This window comes from Anastrepha ludens, chromosome 3 (assembly GCF_028408465.1).
Source record: "Anastrepha ludens isolate Willacy chromosome 3, idAnaLude1.1, whole genome shotgun sequence".
NCBI classification, from domain to species: Eukaryota; Metazoa; Arthropoda; class Insecta; order Diptera; family Tephritidae; genus Anastrepha; species Anastrepha ludens.
Window position 1 is genome coordinate 53,696,562 of NC_071499.1, and position 25,380 is coordinate 53,721,941.

The following is a 25,380-nucleotide window of genomic DNA, read 5'->3' on the forward strand; positions in this document are numbered from 1 at the left end:
GTACCATTCCGAATTCAGAGAGAGAACGTTGGTTCGAATCTCGGTGAAACACCAAAATTAAGAAAAAATGTTTTCTAATAGCGGCGGTCACCCCTTGGCAGGCAATGGCAAACCTCCGAGTGTATTTCTGCCATGAAAAAGCTCCTCATAAAAAATATCTGCCTTTAGGAGTCGCCTTGAAACTGGAACAACATGAAGACACACGCCACAAATGGCAGGAGGAACTCGGAAAAACACCCAAAAATGGTGCACGTGCCAATTATATATATATATATAAGTTCTAAATACCCTACTCAAGGTGGTATATGCTCCTAAATCACTTTCCAAACCCTTAGAAGCTTTATGTACTCGTATGTACAGCCCCCAAAAAATGTCAGCATTTTCATCAGCCTTGGCTATTTCTCCGTTTTTTACTGTTCCTTGTTTTTGTATTTTTACAAATGCAATTGCTTAACAAAAAACCATATAAATCCAAATTTCAAGCCTTATATAAAAATTAGAAAAACTGGAAACTTTTTAATATGAATTAAAGAGTAGAATTTTACGTACGCAATTTTAGTTTCGTCGATTCCGTTCTGGCATTTTTTATATTAAAGATGCACCTCGCACAGGCAGGCCCGTCGTCGAAAATGTCGATAAAAATCGACAAAAACTATCGAAGTTGACCCGCAGGTTAGTAGACGTAGCATCGCCCAGGAGCTAAAGGTCGACCGCAAAATAATTTCAAGCCATTTGCGTAAAAATTTTACGCTAAAATAAAGGGTTTTCCAATAACAGGTGTTACAGGTGAATGGATTGCGCTCTCGAGAGATGATTAACGATTTTTATGGCCGGAATTGGGTGGTATTGATTCTGGAAAACGTTTATTTTCAACAAGACGGCGCTATGTGCCAGACAAGCAATGAAACCATTGATCTTTTACGGGGACAGTTTCCGGACCGTGTTATTTCTCGAAGAGGTGATCACAATTGGCCACCAAGATCTTGTGATTTAACACCTTGTGACTTTTTTCTTTGGGGCCACGTGAAAGAGAAGGTCTACGCCAACAGCCCAGGGTCGATTCAAGACCTCAAAGATTGAATTCGTGAGGCTATCCAGGACATAGGGTAGCCACTTTGCAGTTCGGTTATGGAAAATTTCATGAAAAGGATATTGTCCTGTAAGCTTGGCATTTTTCTTTGAATATCAAAATAACACCTCTTATTAAAAAACTCTTTAATTGATTTATTTTTCCCCAATCTAATATCAAGACGCTTACCACAAATAGGAGTAGGAGTACGCTCAGACACCCAATAAAGGGCGTACTGCTCAAGTACATCTTTTGGTCGCAAACTACTCGTACCTTCGGTTTCTATTCAATTTTTACAAAACCTGAAGCGAACTAACACTGCATTTATAATTCTCATACATAAACCTGCTTGTGTGTGTATGTAGCAGACAAGCAAAAGGCTGTTAGTGTTATTGCTGATATCGTTGTCGCATTAAAATCTGTCTGTTGTCAGCAATTTGTTTGACAAAAGTAGCAACAACAGCACAATCAGCAATAGTGACTGTACTATGCCAATCATCCGTGCGCTTAAATACGAATATGCTCCAGACTTTAGTTGCCATTCAAGCCATGCATTTCTCCTTTAGTGGCATTAACAAACACAAACACATGCTGGCGCACCACCGGCTACTCCTATGCGGCACACTCACGCGCACATACTCACACTTAGTGCAGCGTCATTTCTGAAATATTACTTGCACTTTCCACGCAGACTGCTAACAATCGTTTTGATTTGAAGTGGTTTGACGGAACGAAGTGCTGCTGCTGCTGCTGCAACGCGTGGCGCACATTTATGAGCACAAAATAATGATACACTTGTGAATATTCTGTCAAAGAGGATATGTTGCATCATTTTTCAAATTTATGAAGCCAGAAGAAGAGGCCAAAAAAACAAGCAGAAATTGGAAAAGCTATTAGAAAAAGTGGAAAAATAACGAAAGTATAATACAAAAAATGTGTATTTCTGTGAGTGTATTTCTGCCATGAAAAAGCTCCTCATAAAAATGTCTGCCGTTCGGAGTCGGCTTGAAACTGTAGGTCCCTCCATTTGTGGAACAACATCTACACGCACACCACAAATAGGAGGAGGAGCTCGGCCAAACACCTAACAGAAGTGTACGCGCCAATTATTTTTTTTTTTTTTTATAATACAAAAAATGAAATAGGAAAAAAGAAAAATTCACAACAACACAAAATTATAAGTTGCTTGTGCAGCGCACGAAAGTAAATGAATCGGTTGCAGGAGTTTCCATGAAGTGTTGCACTACTTGCAACAAACAAACTCGATACCCTACGACCAGAAAGTACCGGGAATGTTTAAATAAAACAAAACAGAGTTAAGTTTCAGGAAAATTTATTTTATCTCCTTCAAAATATGACCCGTCACTCAAGTGACAACGTTTAACCCAGTCCTCCATGCACCTCTGGTAGGCCGACGAAGGCATGGGCTTCAGCTCCTGCGTCGCATTCTCTTTGATCTCCTCTATCGACTGAAATCTCCATCCACGAAGTTGTAACTTCAACTTGAGAAACAAAAAGAAGTCGCTCGGGGCCATATCTGGTGAACACGGTGCTTTCACGAAGGTATTTACTTGGTGTTTAGTCAAATAATCCAGAACAATTTGAGCTCGTTGCGATGGCGCGTTTTTTTTTTTCTTTGTTCACCCCTCTCGGGAGCATAGCACCTCAACAATACTTGTCTTGCGTTGGTTTCGTTAATCTATGTATTTGATTTCTGACAGGGTAAGTGATTAGCCTGCCGCTATCAGTCCTAAGTAGTGGGAATGCCCACCTGTCGTTGCTTAAAAACAACGCCTTCTTAGTGCTTGGAGCGCCATCTGTGGGTCACATTTTTCTGGCAGAAGGATCGCAAAGATGGTTGAGGACTTCGCTAAAGTGGTGTGTCTGCGGTATTACCGCGGCTGCCCGCTTCCTCTTGCTGGCGCTACTGATGCGATGTGTAACTGTGTGTTTTTCTTTGTGTTTGCTTTGCAGCCTCAATGCAAATAATGCGCTGACTATTGTGCGGGAGTAAGGATGTAAAGGATGGAAAAGATAAATTTTTGGGTTTGAGGAATGAGATTTTTCTTTTGTTTTTAGAAACAAAGAAAGTAGGTAAATTTGGAAAAGTGAGAGGGCTGTGATTTACGAGACCGCGATGGCGCGTTATCATCATGCAAAATCCAAGAATTGTTTGCCCACATTTCCGAGCGTTTGCGACGACACTAAAAAGTGCCAGATGTGTGTCTTACAGTCCCACCAACATAAGAAAAAAATATAGGCCGGTTCCCACGTGCGCGATTTGTTTAAATTAAACATTCCCGGTACTTTTAGATCATAGGGTACTTCGCGCCCTTTTCCTGCTCAACGTTCTACGTGCAGCCACTATGGCAACGCTACCACGACGTGCTTTTCTTGTTTCCTATTTTCTTATTTCCTGTCTGCCATCATTTTTGCTAATGCCCATGCAGCAGTTATTGTTCACATCATAGACGCTGTTACGGTTAATATGCTTGACGTTGTGCAATGTGCATGCGGCAAGGATGCAAGATTGCAAGGACATACGTTTGCTGGCTTCATGGCATCATTTAGTATGCCAGTCAGGTTTGTGGCAACAACTACAGTACATAATCTTATGGAAAAAGTAAACATGAAAAATCCCTATTCCACCTTAAAGGTTTTCTGAATTACTTACATCTATACATTTGTACCTACGTAGAATACTTTGAGTGAGTAAAGCCACTGGCAACTCTAAAAAATCATTATTGGAAAACTTTGTTTCATGCCTTGTCTAATGCTCTATACTACAACCCCTCTACAACCTTGTGGAGAGTGGCAACCAACGCAACCAAACCTAACCTACTCCGTACCAAAAGAATTATTCTCTTACAAGGCAGTCAAGGCAGTGGTCAATGCTCCTCGAACAACAAATCGTACTTTCCCGCAACTTGTCCAGATGATTTTATTTTCTGTTCTATAAAAAAGTACACTGCTGCTGCCTGCTAATCAGAATACATTTTCAGCACTCTACGTAATCCATAAATGCTCTTCCAAACAAGGCTGATTTTCTAATTTTCAAAGCATCTTCCATTGGCAAAGCGCTCAATCCCTAAAAAGGGATATAAGAGATATACAATAAAAAATGTGGCAGAAGCTAAATTTTTTATTTTATTAGATACTCATTTTAAAACAGTTCTCAATAACTTTCTTTAATGAATTTCACAAATCTTTCGAGGAGGAACCTCACCTTTCTTGATGTGAAGGTTGAGGTTATGATATAATGTTCCCAGTGGGCCACTTTTGGTAAGCAGAACTGGCACTGTGGGATGAACCAAACGTAATGTTACTGTGCCTAAATTTGCTCATTCTCAGCATATTTCCCTCAAAAATGAGTGACTTAACATCAGATGTAGATAAATTATTAATTTTAGTATTTTCCTTCTACAGACACAACACAAATATTGAGTTGACATTGAATTCTAAAGTCAGCTATCTTCCTGAAGAATTGTCGAGCGCAATTCTTCTTGCGATTATTTGTAACAAATCTCCGTCCACGGGCACTGTTTTAAATTCATTCATCTTATTTTAAAAGCGAAAAAGCAGAAGTTCGCAATTATAGGTAGATTTTCACGCTATCAATCATCTCTTAACTGTTGGAATGCATTGCGGAGGGCAAAACCGATTTTGTGGTTAAGTTTTTAGTTTACCCAAACAATATGGTTTTGTAACTGGTCGCACTACACCTATTAATCTTGCTGTGTTTAGCCAATTCTGTATCGTTTTCCAAAGCACTCCAAGTTGATTACGTTTACACTAACTTCTCTAAGCCATTTGACAAAGTGTCTCGCGTCTCTCAAAATGTCTTCTAGTGAACGAGTTAGCTTGCTTGTATCTTCACGCCACCTTTCTGTAATGGCTTGAGTCATATTTAACGGACAGACGTTGCGTGTTAAAAATTGATGGAGTATTATCGAAACACTTTGTTGCTACTTCAGGTGTCCCCTGAGGGAACATCTTAGGCCACTTCTTTTAATAATTTTTATCAATAACATTAGCAAATGTTTTTGCTTTTCGAATTATTTGCTCTTCGCGGATCTGTTCTTTCTCATCTGTTAAGGACTCAAAAGATGCTCAAAAGCCTCGACTCGACTTTAACAATTTCCATCACTCGGCGCGTTCGTTTTTGAATATTAAAACATGTTTTCATGTAACATTTTCGAAGCGTCCGTAAGTTTTAACATGGACATCCTACACCATTTCTTTAATGTAGCCCAGAGTTTAATGATTTTGAAGTTTTATTCGATACGAAATTTTCCTTCAGTGGTCACAAAATTATTTTATTCTTTCATATTCATTTCATCGTATTCGGTTCTAGGCTTCATTCGTAAGCCTAAATTTTCTGATCCGTATACCTAAATTGCTGTTTACGGCTCTTGTTCGTGCTCACTTAGAGTGCTTTGTTATCATTTGGAAACTTTACGACCAACTTTGGATAAATATAATTGAGCGCAGCCAAAAAATATTTCTTAAGCGATCATTGCTTTCCACCCTATAATTCTCGGCTAAAGCTAATTAATGCAGAATATCAAGAAAAGAGAAGAACAGTCCTCTTACTTTCGTTTATTTTCAGTGATGTAAATGCGGATAAGTTGAACATTGTTTTACGATTTATATAGCGAAAAAAGTGAAATATATGCGAAGATTTTTTGAAGTGAGAGAGCGAGAGTGGTAAGTAAAATTGTAAGGCCATGCAACGTTTTGGGCATTTTTGTTCCGCGAGAGAGAAAAACGATGTAACGTAGAGGAAAAGGAGAGAGAGAGTTACACCTTATATATATCTTAGATACACTTAAGGCTATTTTTCCTGAGTTTTTCCTTGTAGTTGCTAGTTTCTAGTGAGAAAAAACTACTTTTTGGCGCTTGTTTATTGGTGCAAACTGGTTAGCAATATATATTGGTGCCTACTGTTTGGGGCGCTTTTTGGTCCCAATTTGTTAGGCGTTTTTTTTTTTTTGTTTTTTTGGTGCCTACTTTTTGGTGCTTATTTCCGTTTCTTGGCTAGTGTTTGTGCGTACTATAAAGGGCTATCCATTCCGGCGTCGGATTTATTGGTATTGCCTTGCGATAATTTGTGGCGCTGCTGTGGTCCTGGAATTGCTGCGTTAGTACAGGTGATAAACGCACGGAGTAGTGCACCTTGTTGTCAGGGTTTGTGTCCAGCGTTTAACTACACCGGTCGACCCTTCTCCGTTTTTTGTAAATTTTGTCTATTTGTATTCTCTGCAAATGTTGTGAATTTATTTAGATATATATTCTTTCTCTCTTTTTCTCTCTCGGATCTCTCCCTCTTTCTTTATCTGCCTTGAAAATTTCCCTTCTGTTTAGTGTACTACGCTACACGCACGAGATTTTTGTGGCTTTTGACTTGGAGAATCTTTCTTGGAGCTAGAACCCTTTGTCTTGCTAGACTTGTAAAGAATGACTTAATAAACTACATAGTTTTAGGGAAAATTACTAATAATATAAACTCATGAAATGTTTAAATTGACTTTTTTCAATTTAAAATTAAGTGGCAACGTCATTAAAAACACACTTTTTTAATTAAAACGCTCGCAATCATAATTTGCGTGCTGCCCAAGTCGTAATATTTAATTTAACCAATCTATGTATTTTTAAAAACTTGTGTCTTACGAATTAAGTGGCAACGCCAAAAACAAATAATTTTAGTTAAAGCTTCATTCATTCTTGCACACATTTTGTTTGATACCTGTATCCTAATCTCCGGTAGAATTTTTCTATTAATTAAAATTTTTGTTTAAAATTATACGGCAACACCTTTTAAAAGTACTATCGGCTCAAAGCTATTTTTATTTTTGATATACTTGATATGACTTATATATATATATATATATACATATATTACAGTGAATAAATGTTTAACCAATTTTTCGATTTCCAAAAAAATGGGTAGCAACACCTGCTAAAAATATTCCACTAAAATCGCAATATCTCGAGAACTATTATAGACACCATAAAATTTTTTTTTCAAAATAAAGGTTAAATCATAAGGAATCGTTACGTGTATAACAGAAAATCTAAAAAACTGGCCAGATCAACTAAAAATTGATTCAAAAATTTTTTTTTACTTTTTTTTGGTCAAAATTTCGAAATTTTTTTTTTAACATAATACTAATTTAAACTACTTCTTTGTTTCTATATTGTCTGTAAATTGCATTGAAATCCATCCAACGGTTCAAGAAATATTGATTTTTGAAAAAAACACGGTCCCGATTTTCAACATGGCGTAGATGACTCAATTTTGAAAATTTTTCAAAATCCTTTTAGGCTCGAATGTATCTTACCTAGAACTAATATTTCCCAAAGTTTCAAAGAAATCGAAAGACCACTTGCAAATCTCATATTTTCTGACGGAGTCTTACCCTATAACAATTTTTTTTTTCGGAATACATGTTTCTTAAAATCATTTCACTTGATACTCATGCTGTATTGTTCATGTGAATGATTTAATACTCATGCCAATGTCTTAACAAATCAGTTTGCAATAAATTACAGGTGGCACCGTTTTCAGAAAAAAAACTTTCTGGTTTACATTTTTCTTAAACATATTTGCCTCGATACTCATGCTGTAATACTTATGTTAATATTTAAAAAGAAAAATTTGCAAAACAATTTCAGGTGGCAACACTATGCAACTTTTTTGTGGAATGCATTTTTCTTAAAAATTTATTGTTAATAATAATTTTTTTTAATGCAAACAGATGTTTAATAACATTTTTTTTAATACAAACAGATGGCAACACCAAGCTAAAATTAGTGTTAATATAATCCAGGCTTTGTACTTTTAGAACGATGGTCTTTGGAACAAATTTTCTAGTTTTCTAGTAGGTAGAAGTTAGAGATCTTGAATTTGTCACAAGTTACCATCAAACCTTTCGACCTGTAAACACGAAATCCGTTTAATTATAATCTCGTAATTCTCATTTCACTTTTTACTCCTCCGATTTTCCTATTTTCAACTAAAACAAAAGTAAGAATTTTTCAAAGTCCTTTCGTTAATTTCCCTATTTTTCAAAATCAATTTCCTGTGTCTATGCCTTCACCATTTCAGAGCTCAGCTGTGTTGTGTATACGCAATCGCAATATCCGACGTAATAATGAGACGCCGGATGCGCTTTCGTTCTACCATATTTCTAGATAAGGGGTCCACATCCAACGCAGACATGCAGAACTGCCATTCTGGTTGTCCTTTAAATCGACGTATTTTTAGGTAGACATACGCCAAATTGCTGCCATGTGCAGTTCCACTCAGTTAGCTTCGAAAATGGTCAGGTAAAGTAAACACTTGCATTTGCAAAATTTGCACTCCATCTCCTTGCTCGCCCAGCAGACCGTCTTTCCACATTTCTTGCACCCAATGCTACTGATATCATTTCAAGCTTGAGATCCCAAATGAAGTGCTACTCTCGCCTATTGCAGTTAGTTCGAAGGTGCTGCCATCAGTTTTATCTTTTTGCTTTTTTCATTTTCCCCTTTGCCTACACAGACATTTTCTGCTAAGCTTATGGCTATACGACACGACGTACCGCAACCAACATTGCTTGGTCGAGCAGTTAGACAAACTGTATGGTTGCTGATTTGTGTCATTCTCTCTACTCCTTGCATGCAAATCTATAGCTAAGTACATGCATATATGTAGGTGTGGTTGTACATATTTACGTCTTTTTCTTCTTCTGGCAAGCGCCAACCGACCGCATTGCATGTGGCGTTAAGCAGAAAGCATGCGACCCGTAGTGATTTCCACATCCCCTGTTCCACTTCTATGAAGGCAACTCATTCTTTAGATTGCATGCAAATTTTACTCAATGCGCTTAATTTAAATTTGGTTTTCAGGTTTACCATTCATGGCATTTCTCTCTTTTTTAATGCTTTCCTTTATTGTATTTCTCTGAAAAAGCTTAAAAAACTAATCTCCAATGTCTTACTGCCAATTCGGCATGCAATAAGAGTAAATCCAAAGCATATTTGAAAGCGATTTCGCATTTACTTTGGTTTTAAGCGATTTTAAAGATTTCAGCTGTTTTGATTATCTGTGCCTATATACATTTTATTAAAGTACTTTATGGGCTACTTAGACGTTTTATGAGATTCTTTTCAAGCATATTTTCTTAACCTTAAAACTTTCCTGTTAAAGGGGACCGAATTAAAGTTCTAGCCTGAGAAACCTCGCAGCTCAATAATGGATCGCCCAAGAATGTCACTGTTTCCTGAACAGCACAGACTGGATATAGTCTTGTTGTAAATAACCGTTAAACAAGTTGGTAGCGCGGATGTGGCAACAAAAAGGTGCGGAAGCGCTAGTTGGATTCTGGAAGAATCACCACTTTAACCAACCAAGGAGTTCGTATGCAGGGACTAGAGTTTTAAAACATTATTTTAAATATTTATGCCATTATTATTAGTTTTTCGCCATAAGGGAAACAGTGGAAATCGTATCCAAAAGAGGATTAGAAAAAGCCAAAATTAAAATACTTTCGGACAGTCAATCAGTCCTGAAAGCCTTAAATAGCTTTTGGTTCAATTCAAATATCCTTATAGAGTCTAACAAAGCACTCAACAAACTGGCGACTCTTAATCAAATCTGCCTGATTTGGGTACCAGGACATGCGGGACTCAAAGGAAGCGATAAGGCAGACTTTTATGCCAAAAAAGGGACGAAAGGGCCATTTATTGGACCTAAAACAGGAAACCAAAAAATAGGCAAACAAAAAGCCAGGGAATATTGCAACGGCACAAATGGACTTAATCACTCCAAAAAGTTCCTAAACTTTAAACCCAACTCAGCAAAATGTGATATAACACTCTATTAAAAAGGTATTAGTTTATCACTTACAGGCCACTTTACCTGCAATAAGCATTTCAATACAATAGGACTTCTAGCACTGGTTGATGTAGGCTCTGCTATGATGAAGAAGAGCCCATGGAACACTTAATCACCAAGGTCACAGGAGACACAGAATTCTGGGCTCGTGCCTATTGGAGGAGGAAAACTTACTGGTTTGATTCCTCGCAATACTAAATAATTAAAATTAAGCACTTAGGGGCTCACAATAGATCAGTCTTGTCGCTGTGCATAAAGGCTATTGCCAATTGAATAGAAGGAGTGGAAAATTTAGTTCGTTGAAACTTTAAAGACAAAGAACAAAGAACAGAAGAACAAAGTACCATCAAATGAGCAGCTTAATTTTAGGCACCAACAGAAATATTTCAAAAGCACTTGCGAGTTTCAATTTTTTTTTCATTCTTTTATTTACTGAATCTTTCTTGCATAAGAAACTAACAACATGTTTACAAATCTTTTGTAGGTACTAGAGTAGCATGTTTATTTGCCAGCAAATATGTATGTGTATAAATTTTTTTTTTTTATGTGATGGAATTGGATGGTTTCAAATTCAGTTTCACATTGCGTTTATTTACTTTTTCTTTATATTTTCATATAAATGAGTACGTTGATTTGCTTTTACATCAAATAAAATATTACAATTCTCTCTTTCTCTCTCTCTTTTCATTTCAGGTAATTACACAAACACTTTTCGATATGAAAAAACTTTACTAAAAAAATTGGAATACGAAAGCACCGCGAGGTACTACAGCGAGCATCACAATTGCCATTGATAATTTTCTGTAAGCCAGACTAACAATATTTTATGGTAAATAATATTACCGCAAAATGTGCAATGCAAATTATAAACTTATATGCACATTAGGGTGGGTACATTTGTGTGGCACGATTTTTTACGCTATCGTTTCTAGCAAGTACGGATTCTAAATACTTAAACTTATAAGAAAAAAAGTCCCTTAGGGCATAGCCCTAAAGTCAATTTTGTCTCAAAGTCTCAAAGAAAGAAGCTATCTTTAATTAAGGATGGACATAGTGTACGTCCAGCAGCGCCAAAAATGTGCTAAAAGAAAAATTGTTTTTATAGGGGATACCAATAGAAATAAATATAAAAAAATGTATACATTGTTTATTAGTACTTAAACTTTATAAAAAAGTTTATTTTTCTTTACAAAAATTAGTCCATAAAAAATCACGTGACCCAAAGTACAATGAGAAAAAAGCTGATCCATGTTCTGCATCATTTCTCCTTGAAACGTCGATGGATCTGTAAAAAGTAAAAAAAAATTCTTGTTAATAAAATTGTAGTTATAGCCTGCCGAGCCAGATTTTTCAATTTCGAAAAATTTTACAGTTTACGCCATTTAAAAAAAAAGTATGCCTTTTACGTCATAAATGTTACACTTTAACTATGTTTATAAAATTTTTTAATAAAAATATTAAAAATCAAATGTATAGAGAACACACTTTCGAAAATTAAAAAAAAACTGCATCAAAAAATATTAAAAACTGTATGAGTTATCATGCAGACTGAGATAGATGGGTTTAAAGTTTGAGGTACAGAAGCGCACGGACCGCTCTTTACCTAGTTAATAGGCTGTAGAAGCTATAATATTGGGAACTTTCACATGAAAATTTCACAGTATATTCTTAAGATACCATACTTTCGAAATATCGAAAAAAATTGACTTTTTGAAAATTTTGGACGTATGTAACCTCTTAATAAACGAACAGAGAAGCAGCTGAGGTTATGAAGATAGAAAATAGAAAAAAAAGCCACGCCTCCTGTTCTGGTAAAAAGGATATAAACCAAAATAATTGCAAATTTTTTTTTAGTTTTAAATAAGAAACAAAACACAATGATTTTCTTTACATAAAAAAAGGTATCGAAAATGCAGAATTGTCCCAAAAATCCCAAATTTGTATTAAGGGGTTAGGGATAGTCAGAATTTAAAAAAAAATTTGATTCTTTTTGCATTTTCTTAAAGTGTAATATCTTAAAAATATTGTGTGAAAATTTGAAGTAAATCCGATAAATACTTTTCGAGTTATTCAACATTTAACAAAGGGCGCTCGGGCAATCCGGAGCCGATAGCAAAACTTTAAATGAGTTTTTCTAAAAACTATGTTTTTTAAACTGGCGATCACTGTAATTTAAAAACCGCTTGGTAGATTTTCAATAAAATGTATACTGCTTTTGAAAAGCATAAAAAACTCGTGCCTGATCGAAGGATTTTTTTTCAAAAATTTCGAATTTTTTTAAACAATTTTTTTCGAATTTCAATTTTTACTCGAAAATCTGAAAAATATTTCCTGAGACCACCATATAGTTAATTTTGAAAATAAGCTTCGATCAGGCACAAGATTACCTATAAATAAAACTAATTTCTTTTGTCCGATGGATTTTCTGCAGAAATGAGCTCCACACAAACGCGATAACTTTTACAATATTTTTTTTTTTTTAATTTTGCTCAATTCAAGTCGAATCGTGTTTTATTAATGCTATGTTTTTATTTTTTTTAAATAAATCAATTGACTAGGAAAAAAAAATATTGAAAATTATCATTTTTTTGCGCCTCTGTTTATCCCTAACCCCTTAAAAAATGCATATTCCATAATACTTTACTTTATACAAAAATTCAAGGTGGTGCGAAATTAATAATCCAATTTTGTTTTTGAATTACTTTTTTACTTATTAAAAAAAATGATGTATAGTAACGAAAATCTTTGTTTTGACCTTTACGCGCTCCATCGCACTGCCCCAATGGCAACTAAAGTTGACTCACGACGCTATTTGCATGAATTATAAATCTTCCAGTAAGGTGACTTATTTTGCCCCATCTTCACATTAGCTTTCTATTAATTAAAGATACAAGTTTGCGACTTTAGCGCTATGCTCTAATGGACGTATTTGTCTACAATTTTTTTTTGGAGAATACGAATCTGCTGGTAAGGATGTCGAACAAAAATTGGCCACCCTAATGCATATACATATATTTTTTAACTACTTCCAGTTGCATATCCCATAGAATGAGTACTTGAGGCAATGAAGCAATAAATAAATAGCAACCGCAAAGATAACCGCATTATGGTTGCCGCAGGGTATATTTTGTGGATTTAAAACCAAATTGCCATAAAAAGCATGAAAAGTGCAAAGCCTTCCTATGACTCCTACTTGCTTGCGTCAGCGCGCTCATAAACAGCTGGCACAAAACTCATTTATTTGAGTAAATGCGCTTTTGTTTTACTGCTGTTGTGCAGCGCTAAATGAACGCACATTTAGAACGAAATAGAACAAAACAAATAACAACAACAGCCATAACCATAACACTTTGGACAAAGTCGCACGATAACGAAATCGAATTGCAGCCAAAATAACTGGCTGTCTGTGCGCTTCAACATTTGGTGCGCTTCAGCAAAATGCGCGCCCCCCCAAACATTGCCAGGCAATAACAAGAAAAACCACAGTTTAAACTTGGCACAATGTAACACACACCACCTCGCTCGCGTTAGGTGCACTTGCCACACGTGGTGAACGCTAAATTCGCAAAATTGAATGAGCAGCCGTCGACCCTAAATAACAGCCACCGTAGAGGTCAAAAGCGCTGGGTGCGCAAAGCGGCATTTGCAGCGAGAATAGAGCGTACAACGCAGCAAAGATTTATTTGCTACAGCAAAGCGTAATAAAGTGGCGCGTTGCTGCACCACATTGCATAAAACGCACAGAAATCGGCTATGCAGTGGCGCAGCTAAACGAAAGTTAAGTGCACAAAACATTTGTGTGCAATGGCGAGAAATTTAAGTTTTAGTGTATGTATGTAGGTAGCCGTGTAACTGCCGTTTTAGGGCTTGCTTAGAGTGTGCGCCCATAGGTGCGTATGTGTGTGTGTGTGCTTGCGCCAAAATATTATCGGTGCTTGGCTGTTGAAAATTTAATTTCACCAGCATTTAGGGTTACATTCATGCGTCGACATATTTACTGGAGTGCCAACTTTGCCGAGTGAGTTGGTCGGAGGTATCCAAAAACATTTGTCAGCTCAAAAAAAAAATAGTTGGAACATTTACGAACTTCATGCAAACGAAGATAAGGTAAAAAAAAAACAAGTAGAAATAGAAAAAAAGCTTCATATGCAGACCCAATACAAAACTCAACACAAACCCAAATCGAAGGAAGTGAAAGCCAATACGACTTTTTATGGATTATTTTTGCATAAGAAAAATTAAGCTTAAGGCGCATTTCCTACATATTTTCTTATATAATATATTAAGTTGGAATACTCTGTAACTTTGTATTTCGAAACCACTATAGCCTCAATACGATAGAAACAGAACGCTTAAGATGATGGGAATCCCCCACCATTCATTTTCCAAACTCATTGCGGTATTCACTGGTCACTGGGTGATCGGTACACATGCGGAGAAGCTTGGAATTCCGAACAACCCCTATTGCAGAAGCTGTGGGGATACTGCAGAGAAAGAGACTCTCTGCAAATGTCCGGCTCTGGCGGCTAGGCGCTTAAGATTCCTTAGCGTGCTCTTTGGGGATGACTTGAAGAAATTCTCCAGCCTAAATCCCTTTTCTCTCCTGCACTACATCAACAGCACCGGATGGCTGTAGACGGTTTTTCTTTTCCCTAAATCTTTTCACAGGTAGTGGTCCACATTATGGTATCTAAACGGCACGTAAGTGCTACTTGACGTGTACCTGGGGTACTCTTGCCATCTTACCTACCTACCTACCTACCCTATAAGTCACAACTGAATGGAACAAACAAAACAGAGCTAAAAAATTTCTTTAGTGTGAAATGTCACCTTGACAACGAGCATAAAATTTAAATTGTTTGATTGATACTTTACTAAATGTCGGTCGCTACAGCCATCTACCGAGAATTTAATGGATTTCTTTTATCTCAAAATAATATTTTTGTTATTTTTAAAAGTCACTCAAAATCTACTAAACCAATCGTTTTGAAATTTTGCACAGTACCTCTTCATATAATTCAGCAGATATTCCTAAAATCTTTTTCGTTTTTGTTAATAATTATTACTTTTTATATAATAATATTATTAAAAATAATTTAATATTATTTTACGCCAATTTTTTCTACCGAAAATTAGGTCTTGTGGCTTCCAAATTTTATGAAGAACTTAAAACTGGAAAACAATCCGCCCAGCGATACCTCGAAAAAAACATCTCCATTAAAAAATAAATTTTGGATCTTTTATTTCAGCTGAACCTGTTTCGAGTTATGATTTACACTGGAAAACAACTTTTTTCCAGGCGTCTCTTGCGATTCATTATCACTCGCGTGATTTCCAATACCTTTGCAGTCTAAAACGATTTCTAATATGCAAACGAACAGAATAAACTAACTTTATCTGTATCGCTAAAAACTGTTATTGAAACAATATTTTTCACTGAACTAATCTTATCTTCTTGCCACTCTGGAGTGGAGGAAAATAAAAAAAGTGGATGAGTGTGCAAGGAAATGCTCTGATCTGAAGCTTCAGGCGTGTGGTAGAGGACATAAGCAGTCCTCTAAACTTGACTTGAACCCAATCGCAGAAACCAATAGATGATGGTCTCTAACTACTAACTTCCGGCTCTCCAAAGCGCTCTAGCCAGAACTGAATCTTAAAATGAAAAAATGTCTCCTGAATTCAACCAATCAACTATCAGCGCCCTCACAGGTTTTATGACGGGTCACCGCGCTATTGACACCATAGAATGGGTGTACCTCATAAAGACTTTGAAAAAGTTGTGGATATGAAGGAGAAATTGAGTCGTACAACACCTCCTCTGTGAATGTCGTGCTCTCCAAAGACGCCGTGCCAAATATCTTGGCTATTATTCCTTTGAAGACCTGGGAAATTTGCAAAAATTTCTCACTGGAGGCACTAATTACCTTCTTAAAAAAATCCAAGTGATTCAAGCAACTTAGTTAGATTCTTTATTTGTATTTCGACCTCATGGTCTTTTATGGCCTCAAGCAACTCAGTCAAGAGATGGAAATCAAATGCAAGTATCACAATGGGCCTTAGGGCCACCGAGTGTCTTGTCTTAGACAAGCAACTTGCCTAACCTTACCAAACCCAACCTTCTCTTATCCCCTCAGCAGACAATGGCAAACCTCAGAGTGTATTTCTGCCATCAAATAGCTCCTCATAAAAACCATCTGCCGTTCGGAGTCAACTTAAAACTATAGGTATCTCTATATTTTTGCACTACATCAAGACCCACGTCGCAAATAGGAGAAGGAGTTCAGCCAAACAACCAAAAAACAATTTAAGCCTTAAGTATTCTCCCTTAAATGTTGGTAGTCTACTGGCAATTACTACAATACGTTTCATAGTAGGTAATTCCAATTTCCTCATTTTGTTAGTAACAATGCGCCCCGTAACATTTTGCATATAAGTCGAACTTTTCTGAATACTTTACAGTAGCGCTACCTCTCGCATCACCTTGTAACTTATGTCCAAACCAGGTGTCTAAGGAATAAACTACAAAAAAAATGTAAATCCCTTCAATATTTTTTTAATTATTTAATAACAAGGAGCGGTGCTATAATTTTACTTGCATAGATTGCAATAAAATTATTTTTCTATCTCTGAGAAGTCTTATTCTCCATAGTAAACTATTGGGCAAACAAAATTTCGTGAAGCCCAGGCACTGTTTATTATTATTACTGATTGGCTGTTTGTGCACTACGACCTGAATAGTTCTATTGTGTAGCCATGTAGCCTACTCAAACAGTTTTAGGCTGTTAATAAATCCTAAAACTGCTATAGGCTTAATTTCTACCAGGAAGTTTGCCCCCCCATTTCCGAGGTAATTTAGTCTGCGTCGTCTCACCGCTGGGAAGTCGCTTAGAACGTATTCTGCTGTTTCTTGTGCGTCTTTTCAGAGTCTACAGAAATCGTTTTCTATCGCACCTATCTTTTTCTTATGATAATTAAGTGTCTTGTTAATAGTTCAGTGTAAAGATGTATGTCCTTTCTGATAAGGTTAAGGATTTCACCTGCCTTTATCCGTTCAGGATCTATGAATCTTTTCGATTGCCGCGTGCCCGTTTAAGCTCTCCAGTAATCAATTAGATCTCGTTGTTCCTGCTCACGCAGAAAGGCACTTTTGAAGCTGGTATTTACCCCCGCAGAAAGGTTCAGGACCTATGAAGGGAGTGTTTGCCCCCCCTTTTTCGCTTAAGTGTCCGCAGTTTCAGTCCCTTCGTAGCCTTCGTGTCCCAGAACCCACATCAAGGTAGCAAAGTTTCTTGATGCTGGAATATTGAGGATTTTTGGCTTCGGTCGGTATCTCGTAAATAACTTTAGTAATGTTTTCTTGCAATGGCTCAATCGAAGCTGGTTTACCGACAAAGCATTTACGACTTTGCATAGTCCCACAAATAAATAAAAAGGTGTGATATCACACGATCTTGGTGGTCAATATACTGGTCCGAGACGACAGACTAATTGCTCACCGAAACGACGATGGATTTACCGACTGCTTGGACTCAAATATTCTAAGATCACCGGCTTCAATTTCCGTTCATGTGGCGTCAAAATGTCGTTTATCATGCCACGATACCTTTCACCATTCACTGTCACATTAGCGCCAGCCTCGTCTTTGAAGAAATATGGGCCTATGATGCCTCCAGCCCATAAGCCGCACCAATCGGTTTTCAATGGATCTAATGACTGTACTTGAATGGCTTTTTTGAGGATTTTAAAATATTCCCAGACCAACCGTGATTAGAATAAGAAGCTATCCAGTGATTTTAGAGCTGCTTGACTGTCGGAGAGAATGTTAATATTGACACTGCGCTTAAGCTTTTCCAGAATTTTGTGAGTGAATTGAGTACACTTAACTTGTTGTAGCATACAAGACACTGGTTCACTGTGCGCAATATTAGTTTCAGTGCTGATTTTGTCACATTTCACAACAGTTAGATTTACTATTTCACCGTCTAAAATACCATTAAGTCAATATTCTCTCAGTTTCCATTCAGGTAAAGAAGTGCACACGCATGTCTATCCATCATCATCATCATAGCTCGGGTTGAGCCAGCGCTTCCTTCACAATCGCCCTCCATACGATTCGATTCATTGCGTCGCTTATCCTAGCATTTTTAAAACGTAAATTTACATCAAGATCATCTGGCCCATCTTCTTGGCGGTCTTCCGCGCATTTTACTGGCGTTTATAAGAGAGCTGAAGACCTTTCCCGTAATTCTGCTGTCGTCCTTCCTGAGTAGGTGTCCAAACCATCTCAGTCGCTCAGCTTTAGCGAAACGCAAAATGTTTTTACCTGATATCTGCTGTTCGATCTCATCATTTTATTTTTTTCTGAAAGATCTATTAGCTTCTCTCACTGGTCCAAATATCCTACCTGGAATTTTATACTCACAACGAAGAAGGTAGTTTTTTATCTTAGATGTTAGTACCCATGCTTCGCAGCCATATGTTGCTACTTGTCTTATTAGCTTCTTGTAGATTTGTAGCTTACACGACCTCGATAATAATTTATTTTTAAGAAGTTTCAGGTGAGCAAAATAACTTTTATTCGCACCTCGTAGTCTATCATTCACGCTAATTAGGGGCTCTGCAGCGCTACTAAGGTTTGCACTGTGATATTTAAAATTCTCCATTTTGTGAAAAATATATGCGCTGACCTCCAAGTTGCCATAGCGTGTAGCGCTTGAAGACATAACGAGGTATTTTATCGTAACGACCTTAACTGCAAGAGATTGTCTTAGTTAACAGCTCCTGCGTACAGTCAGCAAGTGTGCATTGGTTTCTCTCAACGATGTCAAGGTCGTCAGCATAGCCGCAAATCTGAACGCTTTTCGTGAAACTGGTAGCTCCAGGGTCCTATGCATATTAGTATTGAAATAAATGTGGGATTGTAAATTTTAAAAGCTACAATTCAGTAAGCCGTCCACTGTTCGTAGAGAAGCCTTCACCGTGGCAGTAAAAAATATATAATAAAATATACAAGGAAAAAATATATACTCGTCTATAAAGATAGGAATTTGTATAGAGTTGCACTTGTATACCCATTAACCTCCCAAACAGGTTACCGCCGAAAATCGCAAGCGAATACGCAAAGCGGTTGAATTGTGGTGCCTTTTCATTGAATGCGAGTATGCACATCCGGTTGCGGCATGCCATGCAAAACAAGCGCCTTGGCGCACACGCACCAAATTTGCAAGCCAAACTCAATACCGTACGGCTATGTGCTACGCTGTGTATATTTGTATGTAACGCCATATTTTTGTACTCAATACAGCGTAACGGAAGCGGAAATCGATATACACGCACACGTACTACGTACGTAGGTCCACCACAGAATTCCTCCGCACTAATACCACAATCAAGCATTCACACACTTACGCTTGCATAGCAAACGAATTTACACAGCGCACACTCGCTCGAGTTCACCAGTAACCACTTTCCATTTTTACTTCCGTTTCAGCTGCCGATTTCTCGATTTTGTTTTACTTTTTTCTTACGACCACATCCGTTGCGTGCTTTTAGGCTGTATAGCCTTGAATCTCGGATTTCCCTACAACTATTTACCTTTCGCTCTTCCTCTTCATCTTACGCTTACGAGTACCATGGGCAGCATGTTAAAATCGACCACAGTCACCGGAAGTGAAAATCGGTTTCATATAAAATACGTGGCTATGTGTGTAAGTAAGTGTGTGTAGTCCTTCCCCAAATCACTTGTATCACGAGCATACTCTTCAATGTTGCCACACCGCTGGGCAAAAGTCATGCTTCAGTTAACTTTCGAATGATTTCGTATACATAAATGTGATTCTATCGTAGTTTCCAACTAAATTTTCAATGGAATTACCTACAAGGAGGTGTTAGTGGCAATAGGCTCAAGATGGGTAATCGATATACGAGTATAAGCACGTCTACCAAGCATCAAGTGAGTTGGAAACCATAAATGCGCTTAAGCACTTGAAGATCTAAAGCATTTTCCAATGTATTGCAGTAGAGTAGAGTATGAATGCTCGCACACTCTTGAATGCAGACAAAACGAAGGGAAGGCATCAGAGTGGCTCTTAGAATACGCAATATTGGGAAATTTGGATGGTATTTATTGAAAAACAAAAATTGTGTATGCCGAAATGGTTCGACTACCAGCTTTTATACTAGTATTAGATATAAAGGCTGAACAATTTAGAGATATCCGATTTTGACTTGCAATAAGGCAACGAAACTTCAAATAGATTGCGCAATCTGTATTATTTTTGTTTAGAACCATTCATGACATCTATTCTTTAAAGAAAGTCCCTTCAAATGTAGACCGCAACAACGCCGTAATTCAGCCATCAGTGAACACTAATTTTGAATGACCTGCTGGAGAGCTTCGGTCGGTATCTCTTGAATAACTTTAGTAATGTTTTCTTGCAATGCCTCAATCGAAGCTGGTTTATCCACAAAGCATTTAGACTTCACTTACCACCACAAATAATAGTCCAAAGGTGTGATATCACACGATCTTGGTGGTCAATACATTGGTACGAGACGAGAGATTAAATGCTCACCAAAATAACGGCGCCGTAAATCCACTGCCTTCTTGGAACCAAATCTTGTGAAATCACCAGCTTCAATTTCCGTACATCCGACGTCAAAATGTCGTTTATCATGGCGTGATAGCATACACCATTCACTGTCACATTGGCGCCAGCCTCGCCTTTGCAGAAATATGGGCCGATGATTCCTCCAGCACATAGGCCGCACCAACCGGTTGTTTTCAATGGATCTAATGACTGTTCTTGAATGGCTTTGGGTTGCTCTTCAGCCCAAATATGACAATTTTGCTTATTTATGTTGCAGTTAAGCCAAAAATTGGTGTCATCGATGAACGCTTATGTACAAGTTGGCCTGAGCGCCCGATGAACACTTTTCTCAGAGCGTCGATTTTCGTATTAGAATTTTTCGATTCGCAAACGCTGTTGTCTCGGCTAAGTCTTTCCGTGATGAAATATCAATGAATACTGAAAAAATTATATATTTAGTTTGACAGTAGTCACGCGTGATCTGTTAAAACAACCCTATTGAAAAAAGTACATCCAATTTGATCACTCCAATCTGATTACACTAAACTTCGATTTTCATTGGAATGTGGACAGGTTAAACTCTATTAGTACGCTAGGTCCGCTCACTACCTAAGCTACTTAGTAGTTTAGTGTAGCATAGGAACCATTTTCTTCACATTTGTTTTTAAAGCTCCGATAAATGCATGGATATCAAGTAATCTAAGGAGATTGAAAAAACTTACGAAGTATGCCAATCAACATATCCCCATACACTGCGTTAAGGGGGGAGCCTGGTTTATAAGGTCAAAAAAATTATTTTTTTTTTTTTGTTTTAAGCGATTTCTAATATATTTCAGAATATTCACACAAAGTTACAGAGCCTAATTCTCAATATTTCCGTAGATACAAAGCCAAAGGTAGGCGAGCGATAGGTAGTTACGCTGTGACCGGACAGCTATAGTACAAATTTTATCTTCTTTTCTCGACTTTTCATTTTTATGATTTCTTTGAATTGGCGTACATGAATGAAAAAAAAACTAATGAATCTTTTGAAATGAATCCTACCTTGTTCCCTTCAGTATTAAATTCTCTTCTATTTGAACTAAAAAAATAGATTAAAAAAATGTTTTCAAGATTTTTATACCAAGTTGAAGTGAATTTTTTTTTATAAAAAGGCATTTTTTTGTTTAAAACCTCCAAAAAGTTGAAATTTTGGAATTTCTATCAGTTTTCTTAGTTCATCTAGAATAAAAGATCATGATAATTAGAAATCCATTTGAATTTTTTGCTTTAGATAATAATTACGAGCTGTATCTTGTACGCCAGTTGGAAACTCCAGCGTTGCAGCGCTCTATAATTTCTATGTTAAACATTTTTTTCAACTTATTTTAACCAGTACAAAAATGTTTATACTTTTTAAATGTTCATTAAAGATAGAAAAAACGTTGCAGTGCTAAATTAATTTTTTCCTTAAAAAAAAAAATCGCAAAGGGATGCAATTTTTAGACCTCATAAACCAGGCTCCCTCCTTAATTAATTATTGCACAGGGGCTTATTGACGAATTTTAGGAATCAAGATTTTTCTCATTTAATTTTAGTATTTTCTTATGAACATATATTATTGAATATAAAATATATCTCATATAAATTATATTTTTCATATTAATTCGAGTTTCGAACTTGGTGTCCGTTTAAAAAAAGTTAGTATTTTCGTCAGAATTCCACATTTTTTAATCAGAATTTTTAAAAAAGTTTCCACTACGCAGTTTTGCAGCCCATTGAGTTTTGATGTGATAAAATGCAATTTTCATGTGGCTCAAAAATCGTGTTGATTTTTGAGAACTTTTATTTTGTTGGTCGGTGAAGGCTGAGACTTCGCTCTTGACATGATGAGATAGCATTTTTCCTAACTACCATGGCGCCTGTTTCTATGTCGAGATTGCGATCAAGGTCGGTGATGCGTACATACCAGGGCGCATAGCAACGCCTTATCCTGGAATCTTTGAATGTGGATTTTGAGCAACCCCATAGTTGCATTCCATATATTCAAATTGGTTCAGTTCCAGTTCTGATCGATAGGCAAATCGTATGTGAAAATTAGGTAAATGATGGGCCCTAAAACGCTCCGCAGTGGGACACCAGTTTTAATTTCTTTCAGTTCAGAGTACGCGTCGTCGTATTTAAAACGAAAGAAACAATCAGATAAATAGGTTTTAAAATATTTTAATACTGAGTTGGCAAAAGCTTCTTTTTTTTTGTTAGAAAGGCCAACGTGACATACCTCATAGAAAGCCTTGAATGCTTCTAGGAAAGCAGTAGAGCACACTTTTTTTTCTTTTCGAAGACATTTTCTATAACTTGAGTTAGCCTATGAAGACTTGACCGATTGTTGAATGTTTTACCAGGTATATACCTATGAAATGAGACGTTTTTTTTCAATTTCAAACGTTTATTAAAAAAACTGGTAACAAATTTAAAAATAAAAAATTCAAAATAATAGCCATCGCTAGCGACACATTTTTCCCATCTCTCAGGAAATATAATATGTGGATGCCGCGCCAAAAAAATTGGCCGTTTTTGACCGCAAACCAATCATCGAGCCATTTTTTGGCTTCTTCGTGTGAATTGAAGCGCTGCTCGGAAAGTGCGTGGTCCATCGATGCAAAAAAGTGATAATCGGAAGGCGCCAAGTCTGGTGAGTAAGCCGCATGTACCAGCGGTTCCCAATCGTACGTCTCCACCAATTCCCGGGTCGCTCTTGTTCGATGTGGCGGTGCATTGTCATCAAGAAAAATTACTTTGTAACGCCGATCGGCATATTCTGGGCATTTTCGGTGTGTAGCGCTGTTCAAATCGACCAATTGTCGTTGGTAGCGTGCACCGTCAACTGTTCCACCTGGTTTTAATAGCTCGTACCAAATCATACCACGCTGATCCCAGAAAACACACCGCATTGTCTTGCGGCCGAAGCGATTTGGTTTGGCCGTTGTTTTTGGCTTGTTGCCGGGCGGACCATACGATCGTTTACGCTTGGAATTGGAGAAGCACACCCATTTTTCATCACCCGTAACGATTCGATGCAAAAAAGACTTCCTTTTGAACCGGGAGAGCAGCATTTCACAAGCGGTTTCACGATGTCCGCAAACCATAGTTTGAAGGCACGAAATTCGACATTTTGAAGAGCGACAAAAATGCATTTTTGTATGAAACGTAACACACAATGAATTGAATAATGTTGACAGACGAAAAAAACAAGGTATTTGGGAAGGTTTAAAAATACTCCTAGCGTCATCTATGGACTAATAGCTGAAAGTCTCATTTCATAGGTAGACGGAAGCCAAATTAATGCTTAATAGCTTTGTTGAGGCGTTCGGCAAGTAGTTTTTCAAATACTTTTGATCAAATGCGCAGCAGTGATATAGGCCGATATGAGGATGCATTGTTCGTCAGTTTTTTTATTGTTAACGATGTTACAATGTATTTTTTTTTTTTTTGTATTGCTGGCGGGCTTATGCACTCTCTTCTTTTTTTGTTTTCATGCAAGAAAACGCCTAATACCGTGAACAAACTCGCACTTTATCATAACAAAATTTCATGGACTATAAAACTGCATACTTGGAATTTCTCTAGAAATTCTGATAAAAAAAATTTGTTTATCTATATTGATTTTTTTTTTAAGTTTGTCGAAGACCGCTTCAAAGAAATATTGTAAAAAATCAGCTACTTAGAACGAATAGTTGGATTTTATTAACAAAATTCAATGAACCATTAAACTACATTCCTGAAATTTTTCTAGAAATTCGAGTTAAAAAGTGTCAAACTTTCTAAAAATTCTGATTATAAATATGCAGCTTTGATGAAATTTTTGTTCGATTATAGTAGATGCTTTCCATTTCAGTTGAACCGGGCTATTCGGGACATGTTCTTCGATTTCGATGTAACTTAAATATGTTGCTCTCTGGTCAAATTAATGAGACACGTATTTTTTTGTTAGCCCGAAAAAATTTTTTTTCAAGATTTATCGGCAATTTTGTTCTTCGGCTCAAAATCGATTTTTTTTTTTCATTATATAAGAAATTTTTTTTTTAAATGCTCATAACTTAGTCAAAAATGAACCGAACCCAGAATCATTAAGGGTTTAAAATGATCGTTATTACTTACACAAATGACTTCATGTAGAAGCAATTGTAAAACAGAGAACAACATATTTGAGTTAAATTGAAAATGAAGAACATGACCCGAATAGCCCGGTTCAATTGAAATGGAAAGCATCAGTAAATATGGTGGATTTTACTATAGAAGGAACTCTATTTTCATCAAAAAATGATTAAAATCAAATAGCAAACAAATTAATTGTGAAAAATTGTCCACAAGTCTTAGTGCAATACTTATTTAACGTAGTGTACATATACAGAAAAGTATTTGCATAATTTCACACAAGCGCACCTATACATACGTACTAATACCAATCAAAGCGAAAACAATCGAAATTACCTCAAAATTCTGCATTGATTTTGTGAACTGTAAGAGCAGCTATTTTCCAACAACTACCACTGCTTGATACCACAAACAAGATCAGTGCGAATTGCTGCAACTACGTTAACTCGCAGGCAGACAAGTAAATAAATGAAGCTGCAAGCAAATCAATGAAACTACACAACTGTTCACAAACAGCTGAAATGGCAACTATAGCAATGCCATTATTACATATCTACATACTCGTATATGCAAGTTCTACAGGCTATGAGGCCCATAAAATCGCGTTCTACTTACGCTAGGAACGCTCACTAAAATACCAACGCTGCCGACTTTCTCAAATGGATGGTTGAAAATTTCTTAAATTGGCTGTTGTTGTTGTTGCTGTT